This window comes from Acinonyx jubatus, chromosome B1 (assembly GCF_027475565.1).
Source record: "Acinonyx jubatus isolate Ajub_Pintada_27869175 chromosome B1, VMU_Ajub_asm_v1.0, whole genome shotgun sequence".
Lineage (NCBI taxonomy): Eukaryota > Metazoa > Chordata > Mammalia > Carnivora > Felidae > Acinonyx > Acinonyx jubatus.
Window position 1 is genome coordinate 69,517,583 of NC_069382.1, and position 10,183 is coordinate 69,527,765.

Genomic DNA, 10,183 nt, shown 5'->3' on the forward strand with positions numbered 1-10,183 from the left:
GATAAACCATCGACTTAATTGTACAAGGCAAATAAAAATTTATGAAAAGTTTGTGAAAAATTTAATTTATGAAAATTTTAATGTATAAAAAATTTAATTTATGATGCTTTTATTTGAGTATTTTTGTAACTCATAGATGTTTAACCAAGTGGGAATGAAAGGCACGAAAGGTTCACGTTTGAGGCTACACATGCAAAAGGCAAAACAAATCCTTGCCTTCAAAAGATCTCACCTTGTTGAGGTGACAAAATATAAAACACACGAAGGAACTGAGAAACACCTTATCAGAATAACATAATGAAAACATAATGAGAAATTAAACCAATAAATTCTAAGGAGTTGTCAAAGAAAGAGGCTATCAGGTATAGCAGATGCATTTTGAGTCCCTCATAACAGAGTAGTATGTGACAATAAACACAGAATAGGAAGGGAAAACAATGGATACGTTCATTCAAGAAGCATTTATTGAGCACGTAGTAATACCAGTCATATGTATGTTGGGCATTTAAAAAAATACAGTCTGTGTCCCCAGTCTATGTTCACCTAAATCAGTGATTTCATAGCAATGGGAAGCGTTCAGTGGTTGGCGTTTGATCAAAGAGTTATGGGGGGACAACAGAAGGGAAATGGCCTCTGCCTGGGAAGGAGCAAGACCAGGCAAAATTGTCACTGCAACTGAGACTTACAGGACGAATAGAAGCTGCCAAGACTCACACACTGTGTGAGTGACAGTGTGTGTATGTGCGTTTGTGTGTGCGTTTGTGTGCACTCCAAGAAAAAGGACAGCAAGTCCTTAGGTGAGGAGGTGAGAAGGAACTATTATGTGGCGAAGCTATGGACAGCTTGATGCTGCTAAAGCAAAACCCTACAGAGATCAGAAAAAAGAAAAAAGTCTCAGGCCAGATTAAGAAAGGCTTTGTTAATATTGCTGGAGAGCTTGAGTATGTAGTATGTATATACATACATATATATGTATATGGTTCCCATATACATATGTCCTCCCAGACAGAGGATATGCTTAATTTTTCTTTTTTTTTCTTTTTTCTTCCCTTCCTCTGTCTCTTTCTTATCATTTGAACCATTCTTAACTGTACAATTTAGTGTCATTAAATACATTAACAATGTTTTGTAACTATCACCACTAGCTATTTCCAGAACATTTTTATCATCCCAAGCAGAAAGTCTGTACCCATAAAATGGTTAGTCCTCCTCCTTCCAGGCCTTATTTTTAGAAATTGAAGTGATATGTAGACTATAAATTGGAATAAGAGAGGTAAATTAGAATAATATTGCAAATCTGATTTGAGTTGTTATGTTTTTAAGTTGTATTTTTAAACTATTTGAGGAAAAATCATGTTAGCTAGTTCATTTACTTTTTTAAATTTTTTATTAGGTTTTTAAAATCTTTGTTTATATTTTAGAGAGAGACAGAGCATAAGCAGGGGAGAGGCAGAGAGAGAAGGAGACACAGAATCTGAAGCAGACTCCAGGCTCTGAGCTATTAGTACAGAGCCCGACCTGGGGCTCAAACTCTTGAACCCATGAGATCATGACCAGAGCCAATGTCAGACACTTAACCAACTGAGCCACCCAGGCACCCCTTTAATTTTTTTTTAATGTTTATTTATTTTTGAAAGATAGAGAGAGTGTGAGTGGGGAGGGGCAGAGAGAGGGAGACACAGAATCTGAATCAGGCTCCAGGCTCTGAGCTGTCAGTACAGAGCCCAATGTGGGGCTCAAACCCAGGAGCTGCAAGATCATGACCTGAGCCAGATGCTTAACTGACAGAGCCACCCATGTGCCCCATTAGCAAATTCATTTTGATGTCAATTTATATTCAATAAGATTTGGGAAAAGTGCCATTTTTAAGCTCGTATGGGTGGAGAGTCCTATTTAAAAGCTTGTTTTAATGTGAACTCCTATTCTTCTACTTCTTTTCTCCTAGAGAACTGTTAGTCTTTAAAATGAACTAGGCTAGGGGCACCTCGGTGGGTCAGTCAATTAAGCATCCCACTTCCACTCAGGTCATAATCTCACAGTTCGTGAGTTCGAGCCCCACCTGCGCTCTGTGCTGACAACTTGGAGCCTGGAGTCTGCTTTGGATTCTGTGTCTCCTTTCTGCCTCTCTCTCACTCACACTCTGTCTCTCTTTCAAAAATAAATAAACATTAAGGGTTTTTTTAATAAAATAAAATAAAGTAAACTAGGCTAGTTTAGTGAAAAGCATTTTTATAAGTTTTTGAAAAGAAACATATTCAATCTTGTAATTAAGAAACTGAATTTCTGCTAGGGTTTATTTGATGCAAATTCATGTTTACAATTGGTTTTAATTAAAATTCAGTTATCCATTCTTGTTTTAAGAGTATACCAGTTATACTCTTAAGCTAGTTTGGTTGAAAATTCATATCCATAAGCTGAATTAATGAAAACTCATGTTTTCTGATTTCTGGTAAAAATTGTAGAATTTTCTTTGTTTAGAAAAACTAGTTTTCAAACCATTTTTGATTAAAATATATGTCCACAAACTATATGTATTAGAATGTATGTATCCAATCACATTTGATGAAGCTTTATTTCAAAGGTATATCTAAAATATTTGGTGATTAAGCAGATATAAGTGAGACAGGACAGAAAGAAATTAACTTAGGATTCTAAGTCAAATAATCATACCTATTAAAATCCAATTCTTAGTGTCATAAATGATACATAGTAATATTATAATGAAAATTTCGATTGGGATATTCTTTATGACTTCCATGACTTATCTTCTGTTATCTTATTCACAGATTTTACCTTTCTGTTGCTTCTTGGACAGTTCTTAAGTTTCAATCCTTATTTTTCCTCTTATTTTTCCTCTATTCTGTTCCCAGCAATGGCAAGAGTTCACTCTGATGGTTTTGGGTATAGAGTAAAACCTTGGTTTGCAAGTATAATTTGTTCTGGAAACATGCTTGTAATTCAAAGCACTTGTATATCAAAGTGAATTTCCCCATAAAAAATAATGAAAGTGATTGCAGTACTGAACTATACTACAAAATAATTAAAAAATATAAAATACAAAGAAAACTAAACAAATGAACCCACACTTACCTTTGAAAACCTTTGTGGCTGAGATTTTCTCTGAGGGAGACGAGAGAGGAGGGTTATTGTGTAGGACGACTTTCACTATCACAGAATCACTGTTATCAATTGGCTCAATGAAATCTTTTTCTGTATGGGGGCCCTTATATATGCTTGCACAAATGCTGACTACAGTACAGTGTTAATAAACTCTTGTCATATACTGTATTTAATGTAACTGGTAATAAGGCAGCAAAGGAAAGGATCTATATGCAGGCAGCCTGACCTAGAATGAAGCAAAACATTCTTAAGCTTACTTTTGCATGGAAAAGCAAAAGACTGTCTACAGGTGCTTTGCAGTGACAAAAAAAAAATACTGTGGGCACCTTCCAAAGTTCTGAAAAATCACTGATTTCTGCCAAACACCATGGCCTGAGACTGAGCATCTGAGCATGGGAGATGATCGCCCACAATGAGACAGAGACAGAGACAGAGAGACAAAGATTGAAAGAGAGAGAGAGAGAAAGAAAGAGAGGAATCACCGGCTCAAAGTGGCTCAGTTGTGATCATGTGATGTTGGGTGTCATGAACTAGTACTACTCATATTGTAAGACATCGCTCGTTTATCAAGCTAAAATGTATTAGAAATGTTTGCTCATCTTACTGAGCACTTTGCAGAACAAGGTACTTTGCAATCTAAGGTTTTACTGCATATCTAAGGTCGCCTTGTATTTGACAAGTTAACATCTCCTTAATGTCCAACTTTGTATTTTTAACGGTCTGTTGAACATCATCAGAGCATCTGTGAATGACCCTGAGAATCTCTGCAAGCAATGTGTTAAAATTCTCTCTAGTTATCTTCCAAAACCCTCCTTCTGAGTTCTCTTTTCCATCACTACACCCCTCATGTGGTCCCCAATAAGTATTAAGTCCAAAGAGCTTCTGTGATGTCTTTCATATGCATTCCCTCTTCTACTTCCCTACCAAATTTCTGTACACCATGGTCTCAGTATTCATGAATAGGGCTCTACCTTCTTACTTTTCTCTATTTATTTCCTTAATTTGTCCCACAAAATCTATTTTATTCACTGTGGCTAGAGTGATCTTTGTAAAGTATGACCGACTAGTATAGAAATTTTTTCATGCAACTCTTCAGGTATGACAACCAATGCATCAAACTGGATTCGCATCTTATTTCAACAACTAGCTCTTCCTTTTGTACTCCACATTGATGAAATGGCATCCCCAATCGAACATGTATAGCTGCATATTTGTTTTGCTCCTTGCTGTATATCCTCACTTCCTAGAATAGTATTTATCATCTAATTCTGCTACATGAGTAGGTTTGAATGAATGTATGAATGAACGAATGACATCATCTTTCATCTCTAATCAATCAAGCTTTATATATTTTAATCCCCAAATGTTTCTACTTTTTCCCTTTCTATGCTTTCTGCCACTAATATGCTCAGTTGTCTTTATTTCTTGCTGGGGGTATGTGTCGGTAGGCTTCTCACTGATGACTGTTTTATCTTATGAGTAGATAAAACCATGCCATTTTTCTGTTTAGAACTCATCAATGGCCCCTTGGGATGCAGCCCTAGACGTTTAGTCTTGAATCAAAACTCTCCATGATCCAGCATATGGGTAGTTCTGCAGTATTATACTTTCCCACTCCCTGCCTCATTTTCATATTATACCTTATTAAACTTGTTTGTAGCCTTCTTCTTGTCCATTCCTCCCAACCATCTCAGTTTGTCCAAGACTGAGGGGGTTCCCAGGACACAGAATTTTCAGTGATAAAATTGGGAAAGTCCGGGGAAAACCAGGACCACCCTAAAACACGCTGGGCACTTTCTAGCCTCTGTATCTTTAGGCCATAAGTCACCTCTCCCTGGAATTCTATTTCTTCCCCTCTTAGTCTAAGTCTCACTGATCCTTTAAAATTATGTCTGGCAGCACTCCATTAGGCCCCCTTCATTAACCTTGGGCCAGGGTAGCCAGGCAATGACTTCCCCAAACTCAAGAATTATCATGTTTATCTTTAAATTCCTAGAAACTTTTGAAATGCTCGATTTCAAAAAGAAATTAATAAATATGTACTGAATGAGTAAATTATTTTCCAACAGAGTAAATCCTAAAAGCTACAATTTGACTTTCAAGACCTCCATGGATAAGCCCTATTCTAACAATTAATTCATTTCAATTAGACTCAAAGTAATTATTCAGTTTAAACAAGATTTATTGCATATCTACAATTTTCAAGGCTTAATTCTTGTCTGTATTACTTTCTATTATTTAATCCCAATTGAATAATTTTTTTCAAAGGTGCCACATTTCTTTTTTTTTTTTACCTTTTATTATAACATCATCCTCAAAATATACTTATCTGTATCTTTACCTCTCCAAATTCATCATATTTGCTGAGGTTCGGATTAACTGCAATTGCTTCCATGAAAACTGATTAGTCTTGATTACCAGTCCAGAGCAATTTGTGTAATCATGTACTGTAACTTGCTTGGGCTTTTTTTACATTCCTTGATACTTTTTGAGTTGTGCCATATTATTTGTAATTTTGGCTTTTCTTCCTTACTAGGTTGGAAATGCTTATCTCTGTATCTGCTTCATTATCTAATTCGATGCCTTGTACATTCAATGACCAAAACATTAATTTGTGTTTTAAGATTATAATGTAAGAATGGCTTGGGGGGAGGAGCCAAGATGGCGGAACAGCATGGAAGTTTTTTGTGTGTCTTGCATCCATGAAATACAGCCAGACCAACACTAAACCATCCTACACACCTAGAAAACTGATGGGAGGATTAACACAACAATATGCACAACCTGAACCACAGAAGTCAGCAGGTATGTGGCACAGAGGGGTGAACTTGGGGATAGAGAAGCCGGCAGCAGGCAAGGACCCGCTTTTGCCGGCGGAGAGAGGACGGAGACTGGAAGGGGCGGGGGAGAACATGGGAAAAGCACCCCCCCAAAAGCAGCTGCAGAGAAAGTGGAAAATTGGAAACAGCCGCAGGGACTAAACTAAAAAGGGAGAAAGGAGAAAGGAGAGGGTTTAAATTCCATTAAGACTGTAAACAAGGGGAGTGCAAAGGCTGCAACTCCGCAGCTCTATACATGGCGGTGCTCTGGTGGGAAGGGTGAATCCCCAGGAACAGGGTGGGGTACAGGAGGTTCTCGGGCCACACGGGGAAAGTGGTTCCACTGCTGGAAGGACATTTGGTAGAGACTGTTGAAGCCACATGGTCCCAGCAGACCCCAGAAAATGGCCACATTTGCTGGTGCTGGAACAAGGCCGTTAAGGGTGAAGGCTGGTGTCAGATGTGTGTTGTGATTTTCCATAATCCCTGAAAAGCTGGTGCTACACTATCTCGCGAACTTTTTCTGGGGCGGGCTGACATCTGGCCGCAGTCTCGGGGCACCAACAGCAGCAGGGTCCAGCAAGCATTCCTGGGTGCAGCCAACATTTGGCCATTGCTCGGTGAGACCTTCCCACAGAGGGGCGGAACAGGTCAAAGCCGCAGTCCTTTGGAAGTAAGGAACTGGGGAAAACAGCCACATCTGAGACAAAACTCAGGAGAGAGGTACTGCCTGGGGCTTGGTCACGGACAGTGAAAAAGCAGGAAGTGGATGAAAGCTGAAGACGGAGGACAGGTGTGTGATTGCTGATGGGACAGAATGGTTCCCATACTAGAGACTGGGTAGCTGGGTGACGCCATTTTCACCACTCCCACGTGTACGCAGAGTGTATGAACCTACGGGCTCTGCAACAATCCACCCCAGTAGGCTACCAGCGCCATCTAGTGGAGAACAGAGCCGTTACACTGAGCCCCACCCAACTGGGCCAACCTCTCTCTTTAAGAACCCAAGTCTCACCGCCTACTTAGTTTATGGAATATAAAGCGCTACATAGTCTGACTGCTAGGGGAAAATAAATTAATCTCAGTCATATTTCAATCTGTTATCAGGTCTATCTATTAAATTTCTTTCTTTTTTTAAATTATTTTTCTCTTTTACACTATCCTTTTTCTTGAATACAGAAAGAGAAGAAATTCATTTTTATTTTCAATTTTTTAAAAAATATTTTTCTTTATGTTTTTACTATATTTTTAACTGTTGTGTAATTTTTTTTCAATTTCTTACTTACATTATTCTATTTTAGTCTACTTCAGTGTATTCACCTTTTCAAATTTTTAAACGATTTCCTTGTTTTATTTTCTCTTTCTTTTTTCTCTTTTTCATTTCTTTTCTTTTTCTTGAATGCAGAAAGTGAAAAACTTATTTTTACTTTCAACTTCTATTAAAAATATTTTTCTTTCATTTTCTTTACTATAGGTTTTGCTTTTCAATTAGCAATAATTGTGCCTCAGATAAACCTCATTGGCTATGATACTGCGACTGCGCAAAGCTTACAGTTTTTGCTTTGATGTAAATTTTTTCAAATTCTATTTTACTCCCATCATTTTATTTTAGACTACTACAGTGTATTCACTTTTTCAAATTTTCAAACAATTTCTTTTTTTCCTCTTTTTTCTCTTTTTCGTTTCTTTTCCTTGAATGCAAAAAGAGAAAAAAATTCATTTTTATTTTTAATTTTGATTAAAAATATTTTCTTTAATTGTTTTCCTACTATAGTCTTTACTTTTGTGTAATTTTTTTTCGAAATCTATTTTACTCCCATCATCTTGTTTTTGTCTACTTCAGTGTATTCATTTTTTTCAGATTCTCAAACGATTTCCTTTTTTTTCCCCACTTTTTTTTCTCTCATCTGTCAAACCACTTTCAACACCAAGACCAAGGCACACTTAGGATCTAGCATCATTTATGAGATTTGTTTTGTGTGTGTGTGTTTTTAATTTTTTAATTTTCATTTTTTTTAATTTTAATTTTCCTACCTCATTAATTCCTTTTCTGCCTTCAAAATGACAAAACGAAGGAATTCACCCCAAAAGAAAGAGCATGAAGAAACGACAGCCAGGGATTTAACCAACACAGATACATGCAAGAGGTCTGAACCAGTATTTAGAATCACGATAATAAGAATACTAGCTGGAGTCGAAAATAGCTTAGATTCCCTTTCTGCAGAGATAAAAGAAGTAAAAAATAGCCAGAATGAAATAAAAGATGCTATAACTGAGCTTCAATCACGGATGGATGCAGCTGCAGCAAGGATGGATGAGGTAGAACACAGAATCAGCAATAGAGCAGACAAACTTATAGAGAATAACGAAGCAGAAAAAAAGAGGGAGATTAAGGCAAAAGAGGACAATTTAACAATTAGAGAAATCAGTGACTCATTAAAAAGGAACAACATCAGAATCATAGGGGTCCCAGAAGAGGAAGAGAGAGAAATAGGGGTAGAAGAGTTATGTGAGCAAATCATAGCGGGAAACTTTCCTAACCTGGGGAAAGACACAGACATCAAAACCCAGGAAGCACAGAGGACCCTCATTAGATTCAACAAAAACTGACCATCAACAAGGCATATCATAGTCAAATTCACAAAATACTCAGGCAAGGAGAGAATCATGATAGCAGCAAGGGAAGAAAAGTCCCTAACCTACAAGGGAACACAGATCAGGTTTGCAGAAGACCTATCCACAGAAACTTGGCAGGCCAGAAAGGAGTGGGAGGATATATTCAATGTGCTGAAACAGAAAAGTAAGCAGCCAAGAAGAATGCTTTATCCAGCAAGGCTGTCATTCAAAATAGAAGGAGAGATAAAAAGTTTCCCAGACAGGGGTGCCTGGGTGGCTCAGTTAGTTAAGTGTTCAACTTCGGCTCAGGTCATGATCTCACGGTCTGTGAGTCCGAGCCCTGCATCAGGCTCTGTGCTGACAGCTCGGAGCCTGGAGCCTGGTTCAGATTCTGTGTCTCCCTCTCTCTCTGCCCCTCCCCCACTCATGCTCTGTCTCTCTCTCTGTCAAAAATAAATAAGCATTTAAAAAAATTTTTAAAAGTTTCCCAAACAAAAATTAAAGGAGTTTATGACCACTAAACCAGCCATGCAAGAAATTTTAAGGGGGACTCTCTGAAGAAAAGATGAAAAAAGAGAAGAAGATATTTTCTCTCTGAGAAAAGATGAAAAAATATAAATAAATAAATAAATAAATAAATACCAAACACAACAAAGATTAGAAAGAACCAGAGAACACCACCAGAAACTCCAACTCTACAAGCATCATAATGGCAATAAATTCATATCTTTCAGTACTCACTCTAAATGTCAATGGACTCAATCCTCCAATCAAAAGACATAGGGTAACATAATGGATAAGAAAACAAGATCCATTCATATGCTGTTTACAAGAGACCCACTTTAGACCTAAAGACACCTTCAGATTGAAAATAAGTGGTTGGAGAACCATCTATCATGCTAATGGTCAACAAAAGAAAGCCGGAGTAGCCATACTTATACCAGACAATCTAGACATTAAAATAAAGACTGTATCAAGAGATGAATAAAGGAATTATATCATAATCAAGGAAGTCTATCCACCAAGAAGACCTAACAATTGTAAACATTTATGAACCAAATGTGAGAGCACCCAAATATATAAATCAATGAATCACGAACATAAAGAAACTCATCAACAGTAATACCATAATAGTAGGAGACTTCAACACCCCACTCACAGCAATGGACAGATCATCTAATCAAAAATCAACAAGGAAACAATGGCTTTGAATGACACACTGGACCAGATCGACTTAACAGATATATTCAGAACATTTCATCCTAAAGAACCAGAATATATATTCCTCTCCAGTGCTCATGGAACGATCTCCAGAATAGACTATGTACGGGGACACAAATCAGCCGTAAGTAAATACAAAAAGATCGAGATCATACCGTGCATATTTTCAGACCACAATGCTATGAAACTCGAAATCAACCACAAGAAAAAATTTGGAAAGGTAACAAATACCTGTAGACTGAAGAACATCCTACTAAAGAATAAATGGGCTAACCAAGCAGTTAAAGAGGAAATTAAAAAGTATATGGGAGTCAATGAAAATGATCATACCACAACCCAAATCTCTGGGACACAGCAAAGATGGTCATAAGAGGGAAGTATATAGCAATCCAGGCCTTCTTAAAGAA

At 37.4% G+C, this 10,183-nt stretch overlaps 1 pseudogene; it reads right to left on the reverse strand.

The window, feature by feature from the left end:
• Positions 1–7,380: 7,380 nt before the first annotated feature.
• Positions 7,381–7,488, reverse strand: LOC113603138 (uncharacterized; annotated as a pseudogene).
• Positions 7,489–10,183: the final 2,695 nt, after the last annotated feature.